Here is an 11,345-nt window from a genome sequence, read left to right as displayed (position 1 = left end):
TTATAAGATGACCAGGGGAATAGATAGAGTAGACAGTCAGAGACTTTTTCCCCGGGTGGAACAAACCATTACAAGGGGACATAAATTTAAGGTGAATGCTGGAAGATATAGGGGGGATGTCAGAGGTAGGTTCTTTACCAAGAGAGTAGTGGGGGCATGGAATGCACTGCCTGTGGAAGTAGTTGAATCGGAAACATTAGGGACCTTCAAGCAGCTATTGGATAGGTACATGGATTACGATAGAATGGTATAGTGTAGATTTATTTGTTCTTGTGGGCAGCACGGTAGCATTGTGGATAGCACAATTGCTTCACAGCTCCAGGGTCCCAGGTTCGATTCCCGGCTTGGGTCACTGTCTGTGCGGAGTCTGCACATCCTCCCCGTGTGTGCGTGTGTTTCCTCCGGGTGCTCCGGTTTCCTCCCACAGTCCAAAGACGTGCAGGTTAGGTGGATTGGCCGTGATAAATTGCCCTTAGTGTCCAAAATTGCCCTTGGTGTTGGGTGGAGGTGTTGAGTTTGGGTAGGGTGCTCTTTCCAAGAGCCGGTGCAGACTCAAGGGGCCGAGTGGCCTCCTTCTGCACTGTAAATTCAACGATAATCTATGATTAATCTAGGACAAAGGTTCGGCACAACATCGTGGGCCGAAGGGCCTGTTCTGTGCTGTATTTTTCTATGTTCTATGTTCTCTCTGTGTGTCTCTGTCTCTCTCTCTCTCTCTCTGTCTCTCTCTCTCTCTCTGTCTCTCTCTCTCTCTGTGTCTCTGTCTCTCTCTCTCTCTGTGTCTCTGTCTCTCTCTCTCTCTCTCTGCCTCTCTCTCACTCTCTGTTTCTGTCTTGTTTAGAAGCGGATAAAGTTACGGAATAAGTCAGCCGCTGACGGTGACGATGTGGAAACTGCTCCGGCTCCAATGCAACGATCCAAATCTCTCCGATTCCCGGCCCAGCTCGGACAGGCCTTCAGGAAGGTGCTGCCCGGAAAATCGGACAAGTCTGAGGGGTAAGCAGGAGGTCAGAGGGGAGGGTGCTGGGGTCAGAGGGGAGGGTGCTGGGGGCAGAGGGGAGGGTGCTGGGGGTCAGAGGGGAGGGTGCTGGGGGTCAGAGGGGAGGGTGCTGGGGTCAGAGGGGAGGGTGCTGGGGTCAGAGGGGAGGGTGCTGGGGTCAGAGGGGAGGGTGCTGGGGGTCAGAGGGGAGGGTGCTGGGGGTCAGAGGGGAGGGTGCTGGGGGTCAGAGGGGAAGGTGCTGGGGTCAGAGGGGAGGGTGCTGGGGTCAGAGGGGAGGGTGCTGGGGTCAGAGGGGAGGGTGCTGGGGTCAGAGTGGAGGGTGCTGGGGTCAGAGGTGAGTGAGCTTGGGGTCAGAGGGGAGGGTGCTGGGGTCAGAGGGGAGGGTGCTGGGGGCAGAGGGGAGGGTGCTGGGGGCAGAGGGGAGGGTGCTGGGGTCAGAGGGGAGGGTGCTGGGGTCAGAGGGGAGGGTGCTGGGGTCAGAGGGGAGGGTGCTGGGGTCAGAGGGGAGGGTGCTGGGGGCAGAGGGGAGGGTGCTGGGGGCAGAGGGGAGGGGGCAGAGGGGAGAGTGCTGGGGGCAGAGGGGAGGGTGCTGGGGTCAGAGGAGAGGGTGCTGGGGTCAGAGGGGAGGGTGCTGGGGTCAGAGGGGAGGGTGCTGGGGTCAAAGGGGAGGGTGCTGGGGTCAGAGGGGAGGGTGCTGGGGTCAGAGGGGAGGGTGCTGGGGTCAGAGGGGAGGGTACTGGGGACAGAGGGGAGGGTGCTGGGGTCAGAGGGGAGGGTGCTGGGGTCAGAGGGGAGGGTGCTGGGGTCAGAGGTGAGTGAGCTTGGGGTCAGAGGGGAGGGTGCTGGGGGCAGAGGGGAGGGTGCTGGGGGCAGAGGGGAGGGTGCTGGGGTCAGAGGGGAGGGTGCTGGGGGTCAGAGTGGAGAAGGTCAGAGGGGAGGGTGCTGGGGGTCAGAGTGGAGGAGGTCAGAGGGGAGGGTGCTGGGGGTCAGAGGGGAGGGTGCTGGGGGCAGAGGGGAGGGTGCTGGGGTCAGAGGGGAGGGTGCTGGGGTCAGAGGGGAGGGTGCTGGGGTCAGAGGGGAGGGTGCTGGGGAAAGAGGGGAGGGTGCTGGGGTCAGAGGGGAGGGTGCTGGGGTCAGAGGGGAGGGTGCTGGGGTCAGAGGGGAGGGTGCTGGGGTCAGAGGGGAGGGTGCTGGGGTCAGAGGGGAGGGTGCTGGGGTCAGAGGGGAGGGTGCTGGAGTCAGAGGGGAGGGTGCTGGGGTCAGAGGGGAGGGTGCTAGGGGTCAGAGGGGAGGGTGCTGGGGTCAGAGGGGAGGGTGCTGGAGTCAGAGGGGAGGGTGCTGGGGTCAGAGGGGAGGGTGCTAGGGGTCAGAGGGGAGGGTGCTAGGGGTCAGAGTGGAGAAGGTCAGAGGGGAGGGTGCTGGGGTCAGAGGGGAGGGTGCTGGGGTCAGAGGGGAGGGTGCTGGGGTCAGAGGGGAGGGTGCTAGGGGTCAGAGTGGAGAAGGTCAGAGGGGAGGGTGCTGGGGGTCAGAGTGGAGGAGGTCAGAGGGGAGGGTGCTAGGGGTCAGAGTGGAGGTCAGAGGGGAGGGTGCTGGGGTCAGAGGGGAGGGTGCTGGGGTCAGAGGGGAGGGTGCTAGGGGTCAGAGTGGAGGAGGTCAGAGGGGAGGGTGCTGGGGTCAGTGGGGAGGGTGCTGGGGTCAAAGGGGAGGGTGCTGGGGTCAGAGGGGAGGGTGCTGGGGTCAGAGGGGAGGGTGCTGGGGTCAGAGGGGAGGGTGCTGGGGTCAGAGGGGAGGGTGCTGGGGTCAGAGGGGAGGGTGCTGGGGGCAGAGGGGAGGGTGCTGGGGTCAGAGGGGAGGGTGCTGAGGTCAGAGGGGAGGGTGCTGGGGTCAGAGGGGAGGGTGCTGGGGTCAGAGGGGAGGGTGCTGGGGGTCAGAGGGGAGGGTGCTGGGGGCAGAGGGGAGGGTGCTGGGGTCAGAGGGGAGGGTGCGCACATGGGGAGAACGTGCAGACTCCGCACAGACAGTGACCAGCGGGGAATCGAGCCTGTGTCCCGGGCACCGCGAGGCAGCAGTGCTAACACATGCTCCCTCTGCCCCTGATGCTCCCTGTCTCGTGCTCTCTCACCCCAGATCCCTGCCCATTTCTCCCCTTAATTCAGGGTCAAGAGTAACACCAGGCTCTCCACATGTGCCCTCGCTACTGCCTCGTTCATCTGCAGTAAGATTTCTTTCCCCGAATCCCACTATCTCTCTCTCCCTCAATTCGCTCACAGAGGCACTTCAACCGGATTCAATAGGGACCCTGACTCTCTTCCTTGCGCATTACGATTTCCTTCACCTTTGACCTTTGCCCTCTGCCCCTCAGCAGGTCGGAGAGCTCGACACCAAACTGGTTACAGGCGCTGAAACCAAAGAAGAAGAAGTGAGCAAAGGTCAGTACTGAGGGAGTGCCGCACTGTCAGAGGGTCAGTACTGAGGGAGCGCTGCACTGTCAGAGGGTCAGTACTGAGGGAGTGCTGCACTGTCAGAGGGTCAGTACTGAGGGAGTGCCGCACTGTCAGAGGGTCAGTACTGAGGGAGTGCTGCACTGTCAGAGGGTCAGTACTGAGGGAGTGCCGCACAGTCAGAGGGTCAGTACTGAGGGAGTGCTGCACTGTCAGAGGGTCAGTACTGAGGGAGTGCTGCACTGTCAGAGGGTCAGTACTGAGGGAGTGCCGCACTGTCAGAGGGTCAGTACTGAGGGAGTGCCGCACTGTCAGAGGGTCAGTACTGAGGGAGTGCCGCACAGTCAGAGGGTCAGTACTGAGGGAGTGCTGCACTGTCAGAGGGTCAGTACTGAGGGAGTGCTGCACTGTCAGAGGGGCAGTACTGAGGGAGTGCCGCACTGTCAGAGGGTCAGTACTGAGGGAGTGCTGCACTGTCAGAGGGTCAGTACTGAGGGAGTGCCGCACTGTCAGAGGGTCAGTACTGAGGGAGTGCTGCACTGTCAGAGGGTCAGTACTGAGGGAGTGCTGCACTGTCAGAGGGTCAGTACTGAGGGAGTGCCACACTGTCAGAGGGTCAGTACTGAGGGAGTGCCGCACTGTCAGAGGGACAGTAATCAGGGAGTGCTGCACAGTCAGAGGGTCTGTACTGAGGGAGTGCCGCACTGTCAGAGGGTCAGTACTGAGGGGGTGCCGCACTGTCAGAGGGTCAGTACTGAGGGAGTGCTGCACTGTCAGAGGGTCAATACTGAGGGAGTGCTGCACTGTCAGAGGGTCAGTACTGAGGGAGTGCCGCACTGTCAGAGGGTCAGTACTGAGGGAGTGCTGCACTGTCAGAGGGTCAGTACTGAGGGAGTGCTGAACTGTCAGAGGGTCGGTACTGAGGGAGTGCCGCACTGTCAGAGGGTCAGTACTGAGGGAGTGCCGCACTGTCAGAGGGTCAGTACTGAGGGAGTGCTGCACTGTCAGAGGGTCAGTACTGAGGGAGTGCTGAACTGTCAGAGGGTCAGTACTGAGGGAGTGCTGCACTGTCAGAGGGTCAGTACTGAGGGAGTGCTGCACTGTCAGAGGGTCAGTACTGAGGGAGTGCCGCACTGTCAGAGGGTCAGTACTGAGGGAGTGCTGCACTGTCAGAGGGTCAGTACTGAGGGAGTGCCGCACTGTCAGAGGGTCAGTACTGAGGGAGTGCTGCACTGTCAGAGGGTCAGTACTGAGGGAGTGCTGCACTGTCAGAGGGTCAGTACTGAGGGAGTGCTGCACTGTCAGAGGGTCAGTACTGAGGGAGTGCCGCACTGTCAGAGGGTCAGTACTGAGGGAGTGCTGCACTGTCAGAGGGTCAGTACTGAGGGAGTGCTGCACTGTCAGAGGGTCAGTACTGAGGGAGTGCTGAACTGTCAGAGGGTCAGTACTGAGGGAGTGCTGCACTGTCAGAGGGTCAGTACTGAGGGAGTGCCGCACTGTCAGAAGGTCTGTACTGAGGGAGTGCCGCACTGTCAGAGGGTCAGTACTGAGGGAGTGCCGCACTGTCAGAGGGTCAGTACTGAGGGAGTGCTGCACTGTCAGAGGGTCAGTACTGAGGGAGTGCCGCACTGTCAGAAGGTCTGTACTGAGGGAGTGCCGCACTGTCAGAGGGTCAGTACTGAGGGAGTGCTGCACTGTCAGAGGGTCAGTACTGAGGGAGTGCTGCACCGTCAGAGAGTCAGTACTGAGGGAGTGCCGCACTGTCAGAGGGTCAGTACTGAGGGAGTGCTGCACTGTCATTGGGTCAGTACTGAGGGAGTGCCGCACTGTCAGAGGGTCAGTACTGAGGGAGTGCTGCACTGTCAGAGGGTCAGTACTGAGGGAGTGCTGCACTGTCAGAGGGTCAGTACTGAGGGAGTGCCGCACTGTCAGAGGGTCAGTATTGAGGGAGCCCCGCACTGTCAGAGGGTCAGTACTGAGGGAATACCGCACTGTCAGAGGGTCAGTACTGAGGGAATGCCACACTGTCAGAGGGTCAGTACTGAGGGAGTGCTGCACTGTCAGAGGGTCAGTACTGAGGGAATACCGCACTGTCAGAGGGTCAGTACTGAGGGAGTGCCGCACTGTCAGAGGGTCAGTACTGAGGGAGTGCTGCACTGTCAGTGGGTCAGTACTGAGGGAGAGCTGCACTGTCAGAGGGTCAGTACTGAGGGAGTGCCGCACTGTCAGAGGGTCAGTACTGAGGGAGTGCCGCACTGTCAGAGGGTCAGTATTGAGGGAGTGCTGCACTGTCAGAGGCTCAGTACTGAGGGAGTGCTGCACTGTCAGAGGGTCAGTACTGAGGGAGTGCCGCACTGTTAGAGGGTCAGTACTGAGGGAATGCCGCACTGTCAGAGGGTCAGTACTGAGGGAGTGCCGCACTGTCAGAAGGTCAGTACTGAGGGAGTGCTGCACTGTCAGTGGGTCAGTACTGAGGGAGAGCTGCACTGTCAGAGGGTCAGTACTGAGGGAGTGCTGCACTGTCAGAGGGTCAGTACTGAGGGAGTGTGGCACTGTCAGAGGGTCAGTACTGAGAGAGTGCCGCACTGTCAGAGGGTCAGTACTGAGAGAGTGCTGCACTGTCAGAGGGTCAGTACTGAGGGAGTGCCGCACTGTCAGAGGGTCAGTACTGAGGGAGTGCCGCACTGTCAGAGGGTCAGTACTGAGGGAGTGCCGCACTGTCAGAGGGTCAGTACTGAGGGAGTGCTGCACTGTCAGAGGGTCAGTACTGAGGGAGTGCCGCACTGTCAGAAGGTCTGTACTGAGGGAGTGCCGCACTGTCAGAGGGTCAGTACTGAGGGAGTGCTGCACTGTCAGAGGGTCAGTACTGAGGGAGTGCTGCACCGTCAGAGAGTCAGTACTGAGGGAGTGCCGCACTGTCAGAGGGTCAGTACTGAGGGAGTGCTGCACTGTCATTGGGTCAGTACTGAGGGAGTGCCGCACTGTCAGAGGGTCAGTACTGAGGGAGTGCTGCACTGTCAGAGGGTCAGTACTGAGGGAGTGCTGCACTGTCAGAGGGTCAGTACTGAGGGAGTGCCGCACTGTCAGAGGGTCAGTATTGAGGGAGCCCCGCACTGTCAGAGGGTCAGTACTGAGGGAATACCGCACTGTCAGAGGGTCAGTACTGAGGGAATGCCACACTGTCAGAGGGTCAGTACTGAGGGAGTGCTGCACTGTCAGAGGGTCAGTACTGAGGGAATACCGCACTGTCAGAGGGTCAGTACTGAGGGAGTGCCGCACTGTCAGAGGGTCAGTACTGAGGGAGTGCTGCACTGTCAGTGGGTCAGTACTGAGGGAGAGCTGCACTGTCAGAGGGTCAGTACTGAGGGAGTGCCGCACTGTCAGAGGGTCAGTACTGAGGGAGTGCCGCACTGTCAGAGGGTCAGTATTGAGGGAGTGCTGCACTGTCAGAGGCTCAGTACTGAGGGAGTGCTGCACTGTCAGAGGGTCAGTACTGAGGGAGTGCCGCACTGTTAGAGGGTCAGTACTGAGGGAATGCCGCACTGTCAGAGGGTCAGTACTGAGGGAGTGCCGCACTGTCAGAGGGTCAGTACTGAGGGAGTGCTGCACTGTCAGTGGGTCAGTACTGAGGGAGAGCTGCACTGTCAGTGGGTCAGTACTGAGGGAGTGCTGCACTGTCAGAGGGTCAGTACTGAGGGAGTGCCGCACTGTCAGAGGGTCAGTACTGAGGGAGTGCTGCACTGTCAGAGGGTCAGTACTGAGGGAGTGCTGCACTGTCAGAAGGTCAGTACTGAGGGAGTGCCGCACTGTCAGAGGGTCAGTACTGAGAGAGTGCTGCACTGTCAGAGGGTCAGTACTGAGGGAGTGCCGCACTGTCAGAGGGTCAGTACTGAGGGAGTGCTGCACTGTCAGAAGGTCAGTACTGAGGGAGTGCCGCACTGTCAGAGGGTCAGTACTGAGGGAGTGCCGCACTGTCAGAGGGTCAGTACTGAGGGAGTACCGGACTGTCAGAGGGTCAGTACTGAGGGAGTGCCGCACTGTCAGAGGGGCAGTACTGAGGGAGTGCCGCACTGTCAGAGGGTCAGTACTGAGGGAGTGCTGCACTGTCAGTGGGTCAGTACTGAGGGAGTGCCGCACTGTCAGAGGGGCAGTACTGAGGGAGTGCCGCACTGTCAGAGGGTCAGTACTGAGGGAGTGCTGCACTGTCAGTGGGTCAGTACTGAGGGAGTGCTGCACTTTCAGAGGGTCAGTACTGAGGGAGTGCCGCACTGTCAGAGGGTCAGTACTGAGGGAGTGCCGCACTGTCAGAGGGTCAGTACTGGGGGAGAGCTGCACTGTCAGAGGGTCAGTACTGAGGGAGTGCCGCACTGTCAGAGGGGCAGTACTGAGGGAGTGCCGCACTGTCAGAGGGTCAGTACTGAGGGAGTGCTGCACTGTCAGAGGGTCAGTACTGAGGGAGTGCTGCACTGTCAGAGGGTCAGTACTGAGGGAGTGTCGCACTGTCAGAGGGTCAGTACTGAGGGAGTGCCGCACTGTCAGAGGGTCAGTACTGAGGGAGTGCTGCACTGTCAGAGGGTCAGTACTGAGGGAGTGCTGCACTGTCAGAGGGTCAGTACTGAGGGAGCGCTGCACTGTCAGAGGGTCAGTACTGAGGGAGTGCTGCACTGTCAGAGGGTCAGTACTGAGGGAGCGCTGCACTGTCAGAGGGTCAGTACTGAGGGAGCGCTGCACTGTCAGAGGATCAGTACTGAGGGAGTGCCGCACTGTCAGAGGGTCAGTACTGAGGGAGTGCTGCACTGTCAGAGGGTCAGTACTGAGGGAGTGCCGCACAGTCAGAGGGTCAGTACTGAGGGAGTGCTGCACTGTCAGAGGGTCAGTACTGAGGGAGTGCTGCACTGTCAGAGGGTCAGTACTGAGGGAGTGCCGCACTGTCAGAGGGTCAGTACTGAGGGAGTGCTGCACTGTCAGAGGGTCAGTACTGAGGGAGTGCCGCACAGTCAGAGGGTCAGTACTGAGGGAGTGCTGCACTGTCAGAGGGTCAGTACTGAGGGAGTGCTGCACTGTCAGAGGGTCAGTACTGAGGGAGTGCTGCACTGTCAGAGGGGCAGTACTGAGGGAGTGCTGCACTGTCAGAGGGTCAGTACTGAGGGAGTGCTGCACTGTCAGAGGGTCAGTACTGAGGGAGTGCTGCACTGTCAGAGGGTCAGTACTGAGGGAGTGCTGCACTGTCAGAGGGTCAGTACTGAGGGAGTGCTGCACTGTCAGAGGGTCAGTACTGAGGGAGTGCTGCACTGTCAGAGGGTCAGTACTGAGGGAGTGCTGCACTGTCAGAGGGTCAGTACTGAGGGAGTGCTGCACGGTCAGAGGGTCAGTACTGAGGGAGTGCTGCACTGTCAGAGGGTCAGTACTGAGGGAGTGCTGCACTGTCAGAGGGTCAGTACTGAGGGAGTGCTGCACTGTCAGAGGGTCAGTACTGAGGGAGTGCTGCACTGTCAGAGGGTCAGTACTGAGGGAGTGCTGCACTGTCAGAGGGTCAGTACTGAGGGAGTGCTGCACTGTCAGAGGGTCAGTACTGAGGGAGTGCTGCACTGTCAGAGGGTCAGTACTGAGGGAGTGCTGCACGGTCAGAGAGTCAGTACTGAGGGAGTGCTGCACTGTCAGAGGGTCAGTACTGAGGGAGTGCTGCACTGTCAGAGGGTCAGTACTGAGGGAGTGCTGCACTGTCAGAGGGTCAGTACTGAGGGAGTGCTTCACTGTCAGAGGGTCAGTACTGAGGGAGTGCCGCACTGTCAGAGGGTCAGTACTGAGGGAGCGCTGCACTGTCAGAGGGTCAGTACTGAGGGAGTGCCGCACTGTCAGAGGGTCAGTACTGAGGGAGTGCCGCACTGTCAGAGGGTCAGTACTGAGGGAGTGCTGCACTGTCAGAGGGTCAGTACTGAGGGAGTGCTGCACTGTCAGATGGTCAGTACTGAGGGAGTGCTGTACTGTCAGAGGGTCAGTACTGAGGGAGTGCCGCACTGTCAGAGGGTCAGTACTGAGGGAGTGCTGCACTGTCAGAGGGTCAGTACTGAGGGAGTGCTGCACTGTCAGAGGGTCAGTACTGAGGGAGTGCTGCACTGTCAGAGGGTCAGTACTGAGGGAGTGCCGCACTGTCAGAGGGGCAGTAACATTGTGATGTTCTCTTTCCCTTTAGCTCACATTTACATTCAGATCCGTCCATCTCGAAGCGTCTGACCAGTGGTCAGAGATGGAAGATTGTTGAACTGTGGGCTGTAAGCCGGAGGAAAAGCTCACTGTAATGAAAGTGGAATCCAGGTTAATTGTCTCTTAATCTATTCAGTGCCTAGGGCTGAATGAATTCTATGCACTTTGCCTCAATATGATTGCCAAGGACTTCCTCTACGACTCAAAGATTTATTTTATCCTGAAATGATTCTGTGCCTTCTAAATGCCTTTTTTAAAATATATATGGTCCTGCTTCTGATGAACTTCGCAATTATAATCTGCTGCTGTATGGGGTTCGGCGATTTTAAAATAAACCAAAGCAAACACTGCTCCATTTTATAATAAATATTTACTTCACCAAAGGTCTTGTGTCCCCACCTGGATTATTGTTTACTGTCCTAAAATCCAAAATCAAAGAGCTGGAATCTTGCTTCATGTCGATTGGGTGAATGCCTCAACCCCTCGATTAGATTCCAGTCTGTAACTCACTCCCGGGTATCTGTTATTCTATATATAAACAACCCCGAACCCCTCGATTAGATTCCAGTCTGTATCTCACTACCGGGTATCTGTTATTCTATTTATAAACCACCCCGAACCCCTCGATTAGATTCCAGTCTGTAACTCACTCCTGGGTATCTGTTATTCTATATATAAACCTCCCCGAACCTCTCGATTAGATTCCAGTCTGTAACTCACTCCCGGGTATCTGTTATTCTATATATAAACCTCCCCGAACCTCTCGATTAGATTCCAGTCTCTAACTCACTCCCGGGTATCTGCTATTCTATATATAAACCACCCTGAACCCCTCAATTAGATTCCAGTCTGTAACTCACTCCCGGGTATCTGTTATTCTATATATAAACCACCCCGAACCCCTCGATTAGATTCCAGTTTGTAACTCACTCCCGGGTATCTGTTATTCTATATATAAACCACCCCGAACCTCTCGATTAGATTCCAGTCTGGAACTCACTCCCGGGTATCTGTTATTCTATATATAAACCACCCCGAACCCCTCGATTAGATTTCAGTCTGTAACTCACTCCCGGGTCTCTGTTATTCTATATATAAACCATTCCGAACCCCTCGATTAGATTCCAGTCTGTAACTCACTCCCAGGTATCTGTTATTCTATATATAAACCACCCCGAGCCCCTCGATTAGATTCCAGTCTGTAACTCACTCCCGGGTATCTGTTATTCTATATATAAACCACCCCGAACCCCTCGATTAGATTCCAGTCTGTAACTCACTCCCGGGTATCTGTTATTCTAGAGATAAACCACCCCGAACCCCTCGATTAGATTCCAGTCTGTAACTCACTCCCGGGTATCTGTTATTCTATATATAAACCACCCCGAACCCCTCGATTAGATTCCAGTCTGTAACTCACTCCCGGGTATCTGTTATTCTATATATAAACCACCCCGAACCCCTCGATTAGATTCCAGTCTGTAACTCACTCCCGGGTATCTGTTATTCTATATATAAACCACCCCGAACCCCTCGATTAAATTCCAGTCTGTAACTCACTCCCGGGTATCTGTTATTCTATATATAAACCACCCCGAACCCCTCGATTAGATTCCAGTCTGTAACTCACTCCCGGGTATCTGTTATTCTCTATATAAACCACCCCGAACCCCTCGATTAGATTTCAGTCTGTAACTCAC

General features: G+C 57.2%; 1 long non-coding RNA gene across 1 annotated transcript; it reads left to right on the top strand.

Annotated features, from left to right (window-relative positions):
* Positions 1-839: 839 nt before the first annotated feature.
* On the top strand, positions 840-10,028 carry LOC140389445 (uncharacterized). Its single transcript, XR_011934400.1, has 3 exons — positions 840-996; positions 3,363-3,429; positions 9,635-10,028. It is a non-coding gene; the product is annotated as an uncharacterized lncRNA (long non-coding RNA).
* Positions 10,029-11,345: the final 1,317 nt, after the last annotated feature.

Source organism: Scyliorhinus torazame, chromosome 14 (assembly GCF_047496885.1).
Source record: "Scyliorhinus torazame isolate Kashiwa2021f chromosome 14, sScyTor2.1, whole genome shotgun sequence".
Taxonomy (NCBI): Eukaryota; Metazoa; Chordata; class Chondrichthyes; order Carcharhiniformes; family Scyliorhinidae; genus Scyliorhinus; species Scyliorhinus torazame.
Note: the sequence above shows the minus strand (reverse complement) of the source record. Positions and strands in the feature narration are given on the sequence as shown.